Source organism: Haliaeetus albicilla, chromosome 12 (assembly GCF_947461875.1).
Source record: "Haliaeetus albicilla chromosome 12, bHalAlb1.1, whole genome shotgun sequence".
Classification (NCBI taxonomy): Eukaryota; Metazoa; Chordata; class Aves; order Accipitriformes; family Accipitridae; genus Haliaeetus; species Haliaeetus albicilla.
The window spans coordinates 34,201,401-34,217,280 of NC_091494.1; positions in this window are offsets into that span (position 1 = coordinate 34,201,401).

Sequence of the window (15,880 nt, forward strand, 5' to 3'; positions counted from 1 at the left end):
GGTTTGCAAAATACACAAAAATACAGGCTCACTAAATGAGGGGGAGTTGCCTATTTTTCCCCTCTGGAAAGTATTGATTTTCTTTCTGAAGTGTCTCTGGAGCAAAAGTTGCACAGCTTGAAATTTATTTCCAACAACTTTGAAGATTCAGGTCGAATCCCCCTTTCTGCTGGGTAACTTTGGATGAGTTGCCCAACCTCTTGGTTTCTCCCTGGCCAAATAGAGCCAGGACTTTTTCTTTTTCTTCCACCACTCCCTGCTTTTGCCTATTAAAATACAAACCCCTGTGGGTCTGGAAGATGCAGTCCTGGATGGTTCCTTTCTCTTCTATGTATTTGCAGGATTTGTCTGTGGAAAGACAAGCCATGAGCATCCTGGCAGCACTTTACAGAGGGGGGGGGAAAATGTGGCTTTATCCAACATGTTGCTTCCGGTCAGATAAATAGTGATTTCCTGGCAAAATTCCTGCTTACGTAAAGCTTTGCCTTGTCTCTCCTCTGGTTTCCTTCAGGAGGCCACAGCTCAGCTCAATGCAAGGAGCATGCTCTTATACAGATACCCGCAGAAGGGAAAGGTAAAGAAAAGAAGCTGCAAATGTTTAATGTTGTCCACATATCAGCAGTACTCACTCTGTTCATCATAATCCCATTTTCTGCCTCAGACGTGTCATTACTGCCCACTGGATTTGGGGAGATAGCAGCAGGAAATGAGCTGGAAAAACATCAGACAGTTTGGGTCTTTTTTTGAAAGTCATTAACACCTTTAAGATATTTAATGAACTGCAGTCAGCTCTCAGAGTGGAGAAGGATAAATTCGCTGTGGGTATGACAGCGAAGCGAGGCTCTGCAGAAAGGCAAGAGGAGAGTGTTGGGTTTTGTTTGGGCTGGACTGGAGGGCAAGGAGAGCCGAGGGCGAACCCTGCCCAGATGCCAAAGAGAAGAAGGGAAATGAAAAAGGCAGAAGCATTCCCTCTCCCCAGGGCCCTCCATGGGCAAACAGAGATGCACAGGGCTGCTCCCACGTGTGCTCCCCTGCCCCAGCAACATTGCAGCGCTTGCAAAGACGTTGTCTCAATGGAGGCACACCGTCACCTGCCCGTCGTGCAGGCTCAGCTAAGCCCATCTGTGTTTGCTATTTGCAGTCTTCTGAAGCAGACTAGAAAAGGGAGGTGAAGCCAAGGTGTTATCCCAGGTTGAGCCAAATTCCTAACTACCCACACTGCTCCAGAGTGGCGACTATAAAACTCAACACATCTTGGCTATCATCAGGTTGAAGCAGCACGTCCCAGAATAGCACCCACTGTAGGTTCATGAGAGCCACAGCTCAGGCACTTGGGTTTGCACATGCACAGCAGCCACCAGCTACGACCTGCGCACCAGCCCATACGCCTGGGAGCTGCACACAGGCTTCTGCCATTGACCTCTCCTGTGCTGGCTGCAACCTTATCTGATTTTGATAAAGCATTTGAGGTATTGTTCTTTTTATGTACTTGCTGTACTGTCTGCACAGCTACGAGCGTATCTAATTTGCAGCACATCTCTCTGGTGGGAAGAGGTATTTATCCTTCTGACAGGCAGAGGGGGGCCAAGCAACTTGTCCAAAGCATGGAGCAAGTCTGCAAATTAACAGGGACTCAACCCAGACCTGAACCGGTGCCCCAGCTCCTGGCACACACGTTCTGCCTGCTGGCAGCTGCTGGAAACATGAGGTGGAAAGGAGAGCGATTTGTTTTGCAGGTTGCTTATTTGTAAGGACAGGCTTTTTTTTTTTTTTTTTTTCCAGTGCTTTATAATTTAAAATTGTCTGGGCTATCATGTCTCACATTCTTAGGGTTCCTGTGGGCAGCAGAGGTGGGAAGCTGGGATGAAGAGGTGGCACCCAGGTGGAACAGGCTTGCGAAGAGCGGTGCTGGGGGGCTGCCCGGGGGCTTTGCTGCACAGCTTTGCTGGCATCTGAGTGCTGGCTCCCATCAGAAGCCCTGGGCTCTCTTCCAGGCTGAGGAGGGCTTATAGGATTTAGTAGGCATAAGCTACAGTGCCACTTCCCTGCTCTCTTGACCCTTTCCATCTCAACCACATCAGCCCGGTATGAACTTGTCACCTCCCCAACTTGTCCCATTTGCTGCATCTCCTGTCCCATCCCAGTCACAGCCCAGTTCCTCCCTTCCCTGACCTACCTCCCTTTCCCCCCTCCACCCTGCCAGTCTCAGTCCTCCCCTCCCTGGCCCTTTCCCCTAACCCCAACTCTACATCAAGGCAGTTGCTAGAGCCCAGGGCAGGCACCCAGGGGAGCCAGCCCTGCCTCCTGCCTTGGCTTTGTGCAGCTTCCCATCTGGACAGTAAAAAGCACATGTCTAATGTAAAGCCTTGGCCACCACTCTCTGAATTTCAAGATCCTCCTCCAAAGCACGAAACATTATCCAAAAATTTCCTGCCAACATATTTCTCCCCATTCTCTCCCCAAAAATGGCTGGACTGCAGAGGCTGAAGATGGTGGTGGGACAGTTGGAGAGGCACACACTTGCTGCAGAAAGTTTCAACCTAAACAATTAAATCCCTGAAGGAATTTCCGAAAGCGCCTAAGCAGGTTACATGCCTAATTCTCAGAGCCCAATGGGTCTTGGACATCTAATCTTCTTAGCTGCTTTTGAAAATCTTTGCCAGGTGCCTGTTTGCATGTTTAGGTGCTCTAAAACCTTTGCAAGTCTGAGCTGTAGAGGGTGGTCAGTTTGGGTCAGAGCAGAATTGCAGCAAATCCCATCTGGAGACAGTTATTTGGGCTTAAATCTGAGCTGGGCAACCAGTGTGGTCCCCAGCCCTACTAAGGGACACCATATGTCAATTGTCATTAGACCGTTTTATTCTACTTTTTGCAGACTTATTATGAGGAAGGCAGAAAGACAGGGCGTTCCCGTATCTGCCCCTGCGCAGAAGAGCATCAGCTCTGTTAGATACCACAAGATGTGACTCAACTGTCAAAAGCACTCGCTGTGCTGTGCTTTTTTGGCAAATCTGGCCCATAATGACCATTGCTTTATGAGACCAGAGCTCCAAGTCAGGAAGAGCAAAGGCAAAGCCTCCAAGTAAGAGCATTGCATTGTAGAAACATGAACAGAGCAGCTCTTTGTGTAACAGCAATGCTTCTGTCCGTGCAGTGCTGTTGAAAATCAGAAACTGTCTATGTAGTCAATGTGCAAAGCACTGACCTCCTGGCCAGTGCCGCTGATGGAAGGAGATAGTTGGACTTTTTGGTGCTTTGGAAAATCAGGCTGCAGGTTTTGAGATTGAAATATAGGCCTATGTGAAAGTCTCGGCTGTAGGACATCAAGGACAACCCCGCATAGTCACTGTCACTGAGCAGAGGCAGATGCTCCAAGTGCGAGCATGAAGAGCCAGCACACTCAGCAGTGCTGTGTCCCTGCTCCTAAGTCACTTGAAAGCTGTCCTTCTTCAGGAGAGCAGCAGGAGCGCGTTGCAGCCCCAGGGATATCCATGCAGCCACATCTACCAGCCCCCCAGCCCTGAGGACCTCCCTCCGCTGGGCCTCTGACCCCCCTTATCTAACCCTACCCCACCCCCAGAAAGTGACCCCATTTTCTGAGGAATTATTTCCAGTGCAATAATTGCAAGCTGGAAATTAGACCCCGGTCTTCAAAGAGTGGGCTCTGAAGTGCACATTAGCTATCTGCTGGGATGAGCCATCTTACCAGTCCCTGCTCATCTCCTGCCTGAAATTATGTTTGACTACAGGGCATGAAATGTTATTCATCCTTCCCCATCTCCCTCCCATCCATTTCTATTCAGATTCAGCACCGAGTGGTAGCAGCAGCAGGTATATGAAAAAGATTTTCAGGTGTTCGTGTGCCTTTTCTTTCTTTTTTTACCCCAGTTCCCCTTTTATACATGAGAAAGCGGCATGAAAGGCAAAGCAAATGAGAATGGGAAAGAAAGTGTTGGATTTAAAGCAATCTGTTAACACGAGGGAGTTTATTATCTGCTAACACAGGGCCACGGTGTGTCAGACGGCACGGGGTGAATGGCAGCGTGGCCCCAAAAGCCGCCTCTCCCGATGGCGATGGTCAGGGCTGGCGTGGAAAGGGTGGTGCCGAGGCAGCTGACGGGCACGAGGTTAATTCTCATTTCACTCCCTGGCAGTAGCAATTTCACGGATCTCGTCATCTGTGGACAGTTGCAGAAAGGGGAGATCAGAAATGACAAATATCTACATTACCTTCAGAGATTAAAATGCCACCAAATGTTCTTTTAATATGAAACCGCCGGTGGTTCTGGGATTTGGTTTGTATAAGAGACCATTTTCGGTTTGGGGTTTCTTTTTTTTTTTTTTTTTTTTTTTTAAGAAAAAAACACACAGAGAAAAACATAAAAAAATGCAGAGGTAGCTGGAACTTGGAGGCTACCATGAAGAGCAGACCAGATATCTAGGCTGGACATCTCCCATTTGCATGGATAACTGATAATCATGTATTTTTCCCACCAGTCAAAAATAGAATAAGTTTTAAATAGATAGGACCGGCTCTTGCCATTTTCTTGTCAGTGTTATCTCATTAGGATCAATACTTTGCTTTGCTTTTCTATAAGCCTGGGAAAATCAGGGGGATGGATTTCCTCTAACAGGATAAAAACCTTGCAAAGGACTTTGGAGAGGTGAGATAAGAAATTAACATTAAGAAATGCGATCACTATCGTATGCAGAGGTTTTGCTTCTGAAACCCATCTGAAACTTGTTTTCTAGCACATTTACATTTTGAACAAGCTACGGCTCTTGTTGATTTGAAGCCGCGGGGTGTAAAAACACCCTGGGATTTTGCTTTGCTGAGAATTGCCCATCCCTGCACGTGGGAAGTTTGGTGTGACACAGACCTTGCAGCTCAAACGGGACCAGCCGGAACCACGGGAAGAGGGGCAGGAGGGCACGGAGGATGTGCAGATGTTGCATGTTTGTGCTCCTGCTCAGGTCAAATTAAAACTGAGCCGTACAAGGCTTTTATTTAATTTTTCCTGCTGGGGAGCACAGCAGCATCTGTGCGCGTCAGTGGAGTTCCACTGGTGGAAGAGCCGTCCCCTCTCCCTTGTGATCTGAGGGCAGTTTGGGTTATTTTTGCTTGTGCCATTTCTTTGCTCCCCACATCCTTGCTCCTCTGTAGCTGCCACCCACGTCTGTTCTTGTGCCGTGGGAGGAGACAAAAGGAGAGTGAGGGAACCAGCGCAGGGTCTGGACCGGACCCTGGGGTGCAGAGCATCAGCAGAGGAGGAAGGTGAGGAAGAGATACCTGGCACAGCGAGCATCCCCTCGCTGTCCTTCCCAGCACTGGCTGTCTGGGCTCTTTCGTAGCTCCCTGGCGTGTGCCGGCGTTCGCTGCTGGAGGCTGGGGCACACCATAAATCAAAAGCTTCGTGTGCCCTTTGATTAATGCCTGGGGAGGCGTATGGTGGCAGCCCTGGTGTCCTCAGCCTGGGAGGGGGTGGCAGAGACAAATCCAGAGCGGCTGGCTGGAGCAATTAGCATTTGCGGAGCGGTGCAGGTATGGGCCAGGGCAGCATTTAGCCAGATGCAGGAGAAATGGGGGGTCATCTCTTCCCCCCCCACCCCAGGGGTGGCACAGCGGCTCCCTGGCTCTGCGGGAGCAGCATCGTGTGGCTTGGGAGGGTGCGGGAAGCAAGTGAGGCTGTGTCAGCCCTTCTTTGGAGGTGTCCCGACCAAGGAAAATTTAAGGCATTTAAAGAGGAGAGATGGGGCAGCTCTCCAGGTGTTTAAGGGGAATCCTTCTGGTTTGGCTAGAGAGAAGCCAGGAGATTGAAAATTTAATGGGAGGGTGATGGAAGCTGGCTGATGAGGGGTGGGAGCTGACAGCTCAGTAGTAAATGAGACATGACAGAAACGGGGGAGATAATTTAACAGGCTTGGCCTGATATTGTCCTTCATAGTCATGTCTTGATTTTCTCCTGCTTTAGATTTGTCAAAGCTGATTTTACACAGAAGATGGGCGGGGAGGGGAATGGTCTGTACCGCACGTGCTGCGTGGAGGTGCCTGTGCAGCCGCCTGTTGTTCTAGCAAGCCAAAAGCTTGCAAGAAGTATTTCATTTTAAATAGCTGGAAGTATTTAAGTGGTGTTAAAATGACCTCTCCTTCATCAGTTGCCTTCTTGAGAGCTGTTGCACTATTTTTGCTCCAAATTTCAAAACAAATCCCCTCCCCCCAAGGCAGAAACCAAGAGCAGGAACTGTCAGGAGCTGTCAGCTTCACTGAACTAACTGAAAACTGAGATTTGTAACAAAAGCCTTTGACTTCTGCAACAGGCTGCAACCCCCCCCCGAGGCTTGGCAGCTCCCCCCCGGCCGCAGGGGATGTTTGTGGTGGAGCAAGGAGGATGTTTGGGGGCTTTTAGGTTTTGCTCTAGTGTCCCGTAGGCTTGTGAGCAGCCACGTCTCCACGGCTTGGTCCTGCACCCCAGCCCAGCCAGGCTCACCCATCAGGTATCGGCCGAGGTGTAAATCTGTGCCGAGAGCTGCTGGGTACCAACTTTTCCAGCGGGAGGGGATGTCACAAGCTCCCCTTTGTGCCAGCAAAGCTCCCACGGTCCCTCGTGGCTCCTGGGCTCACCCTCGCTGTATTTTCCCTTCTGTGACTGTTTGGGGGGACAGGACACACAGATGACTTTGATGACAAGCCTTGCACCCCAGTGTGCTGAGAGTAGCCTGCCTTCCCTCTGGGGAGCCACAGCCCCCACGGCAGCCCGATGCTGCGGTCGGGCCCCCAAGGGCTGTGAGCACCGGCTCAGCACCAGGCACCCGCACGGATCCTGCACCCAGCCCCGGCCCATTGCAGGTGGGTCCTGAGTCGCAGCTGGGTTTGTCCAGGAGGACCTCCCGGACCTTGCTGGCTGAAGGGTGGTCCCTAAAGGCAGGTGCAGCCCCACAGCCCCCAGGGTTACTGCAGGTTGGGTGCCCCTCTTCCAGCTCCACATAAAAATAATAATTTAAAAAAAGAAAAAAAAAAAAAAACAAAAAAAACACCAAAAAAACTGAGCTGCTTTTATTTTTTAAACAAAGTGGCTGCATAAAATAATTTCTTAAGGCCTTTGCCTATGGCAAATGGCTTAGAAGGACATAAAAGACAAGCTCCAATATTCCTCTCTAAGTACCCTGGCCTTTTTTATGGCTATTGCCTGGCATAGCTCCTAAGCCACAGGTTCTTTCAGCTTTTGAGGCTGAAATTTCCCCAGAGGCCAGACGAAGGATGCCTACAGCCTCTGTAAAGCCAAAAGGCAGGGTGCTGCAGGCAGCCAGGGCCTCTCAGGAAAGGGCTGCTGCTGCTGGGAGAGGTTGTAATTGCAATTTCCCTGCAGATATTTGCTTTAGTCTCTCCAGGCTGGGCTCTCCTGAGCCCCAGCTGAGAAGTGAAGCTGCTGCCCAGGGCAGGACACTGCAGGTCGGGCACAGATCCGCAGGAGTTCTGATGTGGTACACGCAGCTCCACAGCAATTTAAAAATCATTCCTCAAATCCCAACCTCCCGGACCGAGCCAGATGGGGATTAGAAGGGGTTTGCCACAAAAAAAAAAAAACAACCAACCCCAAAGCAAGTTCTGGTGGTGAATTTAGCAATCACAGAGGTCGCTAATTACAGGGAGGTGGTGAGCCCGCTCCCTGGCTCCCGGGGACACCTCGCAGTGCTGGGGTGGGCAGGAGAGCCCCATTTGCAGAGAGCTGCTTCCCGGGAGGTTTGGGAAACGCTGCTGGTTTGTTCAGCGGTGGGCAGCCGCGGTTGCAAACCCTCCGTGCGAGGCGGCATGGTCCTACCCTGCCATGCAGTGCCAGAGCCTGGGTCACACCGCAGCACCGGGAGCAGCCGATCTGTCCCCGCTCGCTGCCGTCTCCTCAAAAACCCTCCATGAGGGCTTGGTCCCAGCCGCCGATGCAGCAACGTGCTCCTAAGCTGGGAAAGCCCCGACCTCTACCCTCGAGCTGTTCCCGTCCCTGTTGCCCTGCGGTTTCGAAGCCACCAGGAGCAGGCAGAGACGGGCAGCTGGTCGGTGCTGGTGGGCAGAGGGGAGCAGGCTGAGCCCCCCCGAGTGGAGCTGAGAGCTGCCAGCTGCCCCACAGAGCCCAGCTCTGCCTTCTGCAGCACAAGCTGGGGAAAGCTGCTCGTTTGTTTTTCTGCATTTGCTCTTTATAACCACCCATAACTTGAAGGCTGTGCTGGGGCTGCACCAGCTCATCGGCTTGGCCCTTCGTCCAGAAGCCACCAGTGTCACAGCCTGAGCGAAGCAACAGTTGGTAAAAGCAGTAGTTGGGAGAAACATAAGCTGATGGGTGCTGGCAGTGAGCTGTGTCCTTGGCTAAAGCCGTGTGATGAGGTTCTTCAGGTAAAGCTTCAAGCAAACATGATGCTCAGACACGCAGGGACAGGGTTAACTAGACCCAGAGCACTCAAGGCATTACCCACAAATTTTTAACCCCAGTGAGTGATGAACAAATTTTCCAGAGGAAGGAGGAGCAATACTGGGTTCACTTAGTGATAAGGAAATATCAATGAGATATTGTGGATGGAGGCTGATTTGGTGGAGATTTAGTGGGAGGTCAGAGGACAGGATGGGCACCAGCTCTTCCTTATCCTAAAATCTCTGGGGTTTGGTGCTGGGGTCCCTGGTGTGCGATGTCCCCTCCACCCTCCCCTGCTGTGTATGGCATCCCACTCTTCAAATGCAGGAGGATACTGGGTATGATGGTGCACCACTGATGAGCCGTCCTGGGAGCTGGCGCTGGGGGGACCAGCTTGGTGGCTGTGTGCGGGTCTGTCTCTGCTGAGGTCTGGGTGCGTTATTGGTTCAGGGGGGAGGTTGGCTTTTGGGCCCCCCCGGCCGCTCCTGCGGAAGATATGGAAAACTGTCTGTCCTTCCTGGGGTAAATCCCACCCCGTCTTTCCCAAACTATGGATGGGGCTGACCCTCCACCCCCAGGTTTGAGACACCCCCAGTCTCTACAGCAGGAGCCGTCCTGCCGGGGGGCACAGCGTGGTCTGGGCAGGGTCACAGAAGAGCCTCTTCCCAAACGCAGGCTGTCAATGCTATGCACAAAATGTTCTATCAGGGAAAATTTCTGCACCACTTTAACTTGATCTTAACTTAACTCCTCTGTGGTGGATGCTCTGTATATGTTTAACGCTGCAGAGATAACCACTATAGGTTTGGTGAAAACACATGCACCGATTAATATTTCTGGTCCCGTAGAGCAGGCAGAGCTGGAGGGAGGGCAGGTAGGATGGCCAAAGCCATACTGAGCTAGAGGCAAAACTCATGGTGGAAAAACCCCTGTTTGCTGGCCCTGGATTTGCATTGAGCCTTGCACACTTAATGCGGGGAGGAGGTGCTGAGGCTCAGACTTTTTTCCCCAGGCGCTGCTTGCTGGGGCAATCCCCTGGGAGAAGGGAGCTCTGCGGGAGCAGCACAGCAGGGATGGACATCACCAGCCAGCCCTGGCGATGCTGCCTCCCTGCTGTGGCAGCCCCGGTGCCTCTCGGTTTATTAACAGACCGGTCCAAGTTAAATTTTAATTGTACATTTCTCTCTGATGCCCACTTAAATAGGCTGGGTAGGGTGCCCGAGGATCTAGCACGTGAGAAAGGTGAGATCTTTGCTTAAAAGGACGTTGCCCAGTGATTTTTCACAACCCTTTGAACAGTTTTGCTGATTCTTTTATTTTTAATTGGTTCCCCTTGGAAAACTTGTGCTGAAATCTGTGTCCTTTCATCATTTTGTGCCGCCGTTGATGCCAGCAGTGTGCTCGGAACTGTACGGGGCATGCGAGGAGCTGGGGTCGCCTCGAATATCCTGCCCATAAACTAGGTCAGCATTTGACAAAGAGATTTTAGCTGGCAGTGGGTCTGGTGCTGACATCCTATCACAATGCCCACCCCATAGTGGGGTGGTTATGGGGAGGTTTGATTTGTCCTCTTGAAGAGCACCATGGAAAGGTTTTCCTTAGCCTGAGCAGCATCCTTCATCTCTAGGGGAGGTGGTGTGGGGTCATGGGCAGTCTACAGCCATTTCCCTGGACCAAAGTCTGACTTGAAATGCCCATGCACGTCTGCTGTGTGGTGGGAAAGAGTAAAGCAAAACCTGCCAGCCTTTGGATACTGGGGTTAGATGAGGATGGAGCTGCCCTGCTGTGGGTGCTGCAGCTGGGACTGCAGCATTGGGCATGGGACCCACAGCACCTTCCACCCACCACCCCCAGGCAGGGACCTTCCAGCCCAGGGAAAGCCCGCAAGCAGCATTTTGGGGGTTGTGTCGTTGGGTCTCTTGTTATACAACTAAATCCCTGCAAGGGAAGAGTCTGGGCTTCATGCTGGATCTGGCCCTTGTTCTAGCAGGGCTGGAAAGTCTCCAGCATGCACCGTCCTCTCAGAGATGGGGTGAGACCTGACCACTGCCCGTCGGGCTGCCTGCCGTCCTGCTTCTGGCTCCCATCACGATGCCTCTGGTCTAGGACCTGCCACCATCCCCACCAACCTTATTTGTGGCCATAGGGCCACAGTTTACGGACGGAGAAGGGGTTATTTTGGCAATAGCCCTTTCAAAGGCAAATGACTGCCATCCCTGATGCCCTCTGCACATATGCTTCTCTGCTGCGCTCTGTACTTCACAGCCCATATATCATGCTGGGTTTGATTACTTTTCAAGCCATGGACTCTTGGCAAGGAAAAATGTTCTCCTAAAAGACTAAATTATGCCCTCCTTCCCACCAGGGTCCACAGCAAGCATAAGCAGCTCCTCTCTAGCATTTGCATGACCTTAGGAACCGGTTAGAGAAAAGCAGCGCTAATTGCAGCAACACCTCCAAAGGAAGCCTCAGATGGGCTCAGTGAAACAGCTTACTTTTGGCTTCTCATCACCATGATCCCCATCTTCTGATTTCTAGGCAAATGGTGGACTGTTCTTCAGACACTGCAAGGAAATGGGGGGTCTGCTGCCTGTCCCCTGCCACGCAGGAGCGTCAGCCATGGCAGCAACAGGAGTCTGGCACAAAAGGAGGAAGGGAGAATAGATACAGGGGGATAGAATATGGATTTATCCTTTTTTTAAAAAATATTTTTAGAAAACAATGATTTGCAAAATGCCCTATTTCTTTCACCTGTTGTTGGATGAGTACAATGTGGATATGTGTGGATCAGCAGTGATATTTTCATTACATGAGTAGGTGCAACGAGGCAACACCCACACCCTAACACTACTGTTATCGTCTTTTTATGAAACGCACCCGTAAGAGGCGTGAAGCCCATCTTGGCATCGCTTTAGTCATCCATCCCCTTCCCTTCATGGCTTCCCCTTTCCTTAGCAGGTGCTCCTAAGGCTTCTCCTCTTGTTTAACCTCCAGCCCTTTGCACTTGCAGCCCTTCCTATTTCTTGGGCTGGCCGGGTTCCCTGGGTTCACCATAGTCTTATCTCGGGTAGCACAGCTGAAAGGGCTTAGAAATGAAGGGCGGCATTAGAAGAAACTTGATAAAACCACGCTGGGGGTCAGGAGCAGTCCAGCGGAGGGTACCGGGCAGCACTGCCCGTGCAGAGCGCAGGCAGAGGCAGAGCAAAGCTGCCATCCCGCATCCTGCTCGGCTCCGGAGCAAACCGCCGATGCGGCTGGGGTGAGGACGAGCGGCCGACGCGAGGCTGCGCGAAGGCAGCGGCCGTTCGTCTCTTTCCGGCAGCGCGGCGCTGCCTGCGCCTGCACCACGAGCGTGCAGCGGCTGCCTGCGACGGGGCTCGGGGGGACACGGACCTGAGCCCACCCTGACCTGTGCTGGGGCACTAGTGTTGTCGCCGCCTCTGGAAACCATTTTCTCCTCCTCGTTTTTCAAAATAGTGTATTTTGTGGCTTTTCGGAGTCGACTCGGCGTTGGAGGAAGTTGCAAATGTTTTTCGTCACAGGGCATGTTTTGATGGGTTGCAGCAGTGCCGGCTCCGTCGCTGCGTCCGGGCTGAGCCTTGCAACGCTGCTCAGCAGCTCAGGAACTAAACCGGGGTCAAGGCCAGGGGCTCAGCGCCTGCTGCTGCGACCGGGGCTGGTTCTGGAGAGGCAACACAGGGAGCAGAGCACCCAGCACCTCTCATCAGTGCCGGGCAGCAGGTCCCTGCCAAGGGAGAGTGCTGGCCCCCACCAGCATCGCCCCAGCCACGCAGCAAGTGTGTGCCCGTGCAGGGTCACAGGTGGCAGCTTTGAGACGGGGGAAGAGCAGCTGAAGAAAGAAAGGCAGCAAAACAAACAGAAATCCTTTGCACGGTTAACTGCCTCCGCTTCCTCCCTTGCTCTCCTGGTCGTGCTGCTCCGCTTCCCTCCCCAGCCCCCTTTTTAGTTAAACGCAAAGGGGACGATGAGACCTGTTGCTTTTTCAGCTGCTGTGCCTATAAACCCTTCTCTTTGCTCCAGGCAGGAGGAGGTGACGGGGGTCCCAGCAGTAGCTCCGTAGCTGGCTGGGGATGGAGCCTGGAGCCAGAAACGTCCCTGTCCCCTCCGTTTCCCCCAGGTAGGCTGCCTGCCTGCCTGCTTCCATTTTGCCTGCCGCCATAGAAATGCTTTTAACTAGTCTTTAAAGATAATAAAAAGACTTACAAAGCTTAATGTGAGTCAAAGTGTTTTCAAGAAATGTCAACTGCCACATGTCTCTATTTAAATAGGAAAGGGGTTTTTTTTTCCCATCTGTAAAGCACAAAACCACACTGCTGTGTTAATTCATGAAAATGCCATGGAAAGTGGCAGTGAGAAGTAAAAAGGGAAAAATGACCAGGTCAGCTCCACTGCCAAGGACGAGTGAAGCACTGAAAGGCTGAACAGAAAACGTGGTGTTTGAAGAGATTCGGTGCCTGATTTAACGCGTTCCTTTGCTCTGTAGTTCCTATGCTATTGTATTGCACACGATGCACGCTCGAACAGAGGCACGGCCTCTGCCTCTGCGTTCCAGCCGCGCGGTTTTGTACCTTGCATGGGAAAAGAAATATGCAAAAAATGATTTTTATTTTTTTGGGGGGTGAGTGACATTTTTGCTTTAATAGCCTTTATCTCCTGTCCCTGTGCAATAAATCTTCTTGTGTCCAGTCCTGACCTGCCCTCAGGACCCTACAGCCCCAGGGTGTTTCCCACTGGAGAGCCCAGACTGCAGTGCTCCTTCCAGCATAAGCGCTGGTTTTTTCTTTGCATGTAAAAAAGGGCCTTGCGTCTCCAACCAGAGACTGGATGTTCCTCCGAGCAAGAAACCCCCCTCTCTGTGGCAGGAGAGGACCTCGGGGTCCCCACCGGCCGAGCACTCCTGCGTTACTGCACACGCCGCACCGGGAGCCCGCAGCCCCGGCGGCTGTTTGCACAGTGCGAATCTATTAGCCGAGTTACTGCCGTAATTTCCTAATGGGATGGGGAACGCTCAGGAAATGATAGAACTGTATAATTAAACGAAGTCTATCTGAGGATCTTCCATTACGGCATGGTAATTTCTGGATCTTGACATCCTTCTTTCCCTTTTTTAGAAGTTGGAGAGAAGGGAGATGTAAGCGTGGTACTTTTCTCTTGAAGCCTTAGGTAGCGCACCTTCATGGTCATAAATCCCTGCATATTTATGATCCAGGGCAGTTAACCTTGCAAATCAGATAACACAGATGATTATATGCCTTGCTTTTACCTGGCTGGCAGGAAGGAGAGCTGCTAGGGAAGAGGCACGTATTCCAGCAGTGGAATATGTTGTGTATAGGAATTTAGCAACATCTTTCTGAATAAATGGTGAGCTCTCCTTTGGGACTCACTCGTTTTTATTGCAAAAGCTATTAAAACTCTATGAGAGCAGCAGGGTTCAGGGCAGCAGGTTTTGTCTATTTGCAGAGGGTAGTTAACCTAGTTATTTAGAGTCCAGCTGTAGATGTTCCTCCACATTCTTGAACGGCAAAGAGAAAAAGCCACAGCAGTTTGCAAATTCTCCTTCCGTGCTCCACTTCCAGGATTTGCTGTTCTCTAGCCATTGCTCAGGGACCTGTTCATGAAACCTGCTGTAGGTCTGCCAATACCCGGTGTGATCAAATGCTGTGAGACCCAGCAAAACGTAGAAGCAGATATGCAATATTTCCACTTAAGCAGGCAGGAGCCAACGTTTTAAAGACAAAGCCAGGCAGCCCAGGTTTTGCTCAAGAAAAGGCTGTGCTGGAAGATGCCAGGAGACAGACAATAGCTGATGTGCACAAAACGGAGATGTCTCCTTTAGGGTTATTCTGGGCACATGCCCTTTGGTGATTGATGCCTGACACCTTCAATGCAAAGTTCCTCTTCACTGGGTCTTGTTTTCTACAATGCAGTCTTTCACTCTCAGCAAGGCACGCTCGGGGTGTGCACTGACTTTGTCCATCCAGGCAACTTAGAATAAAGCAGTGGTCACAAAGCACTGAAGAAAATGCATCTGCATTGAAAAAAAACCACCTTTGCCTAGTCTTTAGAGTTAGCCTGGTCTCCAAAGTCCTGCATTCAAACAGTCTCATCCTCGCTAGGAGTATCAGCTTTTCTTAGATCTTTTTCTGACTTACAGTGTTATTGTTGGGACAAGGTAAACAGTTACTTAATGCAAACAGATATTTTCTGACAAGGAGGGATCTGAGCTGCAAAATTTGGACTCATAAGAAAGCAAAATATCTCCACAGTTGCACTGAATTTTGTTCAAGGCTCCCAGGGTTATAATGGGACAAGAAGAATGGTAGATTTGCATGCCCCTTCTTTTGTTTCAGTCAAATCTTTCGTCATTTTGATGCAAATAAGTGACCCATGACAGTGCGGCCGCTGGAGCACGGCTTGCTGAGATCTGTGCAAGTGCTCTATGCATCTCACTGTTAGCTGGCAGAGTCTTTTATTATCCCATAACTCCTCCACCGACATCCCAGATCCTTTTCTTCTGTTTCTTTGAAAACTTTGGCTCCTCTTAGTAGTTAAATGGCACTGCTCTAGCATCAGCATCACTTGGTGGTACCAGACTCGCAGCACTCGTGTGAAAGGTGAAAGCTGCAGCGTCCTTTTTGAGGAGATGTTGGGCACACTGGCAATTTGGAGCAAATTTCTTCCTCTCTACCCTGTGTTAAGACATGGTTTCAGACAGGTTGAAACACGAGTGAAAATGTAGTACCTGGTCTCCACCTTAAGAGAGAGACTTAACGGAGCAGCTACACAGTGGTTAAGACATGCAAAACTGAATTTGTGGTCTTCACTACAGCCTGATAACACCGGCTAAGGGTGGCAGATAGGAGCACAAGTCTTATGAGGAGCGGCTGAGGGAACTGGGATTGTTTGGTCTGGAGAAAAGGAGGCTGAGGGGAGACCTTATCGCTCTCTACAACTACCTGAAAGGAGGTGGTAGCGAGGTGGGCGCTGGTCTCTTCTGTCAGGTGGCTGGTGATAGAACAAGAGGAAATGGCCTCAAGTTGCGGCAAGGGAGATTTAGGTTGGATATTAGGAAAAATTTCTTTACTGAAAGGTTGTCAGGCATCAGAACAGGTTGCCCAGGGAAGTGGTTGAGTCACCATCCCTGGAGGTATTCAAAAAGCGCGTAGGCAAGGCCCTTCAGGACATGGTTTACTGGCCATGGTTGACAGTTGGACTCGATGATCTTAAAGGTCTTTTCCAACCTAAATGATTCTATGATTCTATTTCCTCGTACAGCCTTTACTAGTCAGTTCTGGAAAAGAATAGATATTTCCTGGGCAGAGGCTGCAACCTGCCAGATTTTACAGTGGAGACAATCCAACCCCCAGGAATTGGTTTAAGTCCAACAAACAAGTTCCTCTAGTGACTTAAGAGCCATTGGGACGTGGATCTCCAGAGATAATGTAAGGAGAGATCTT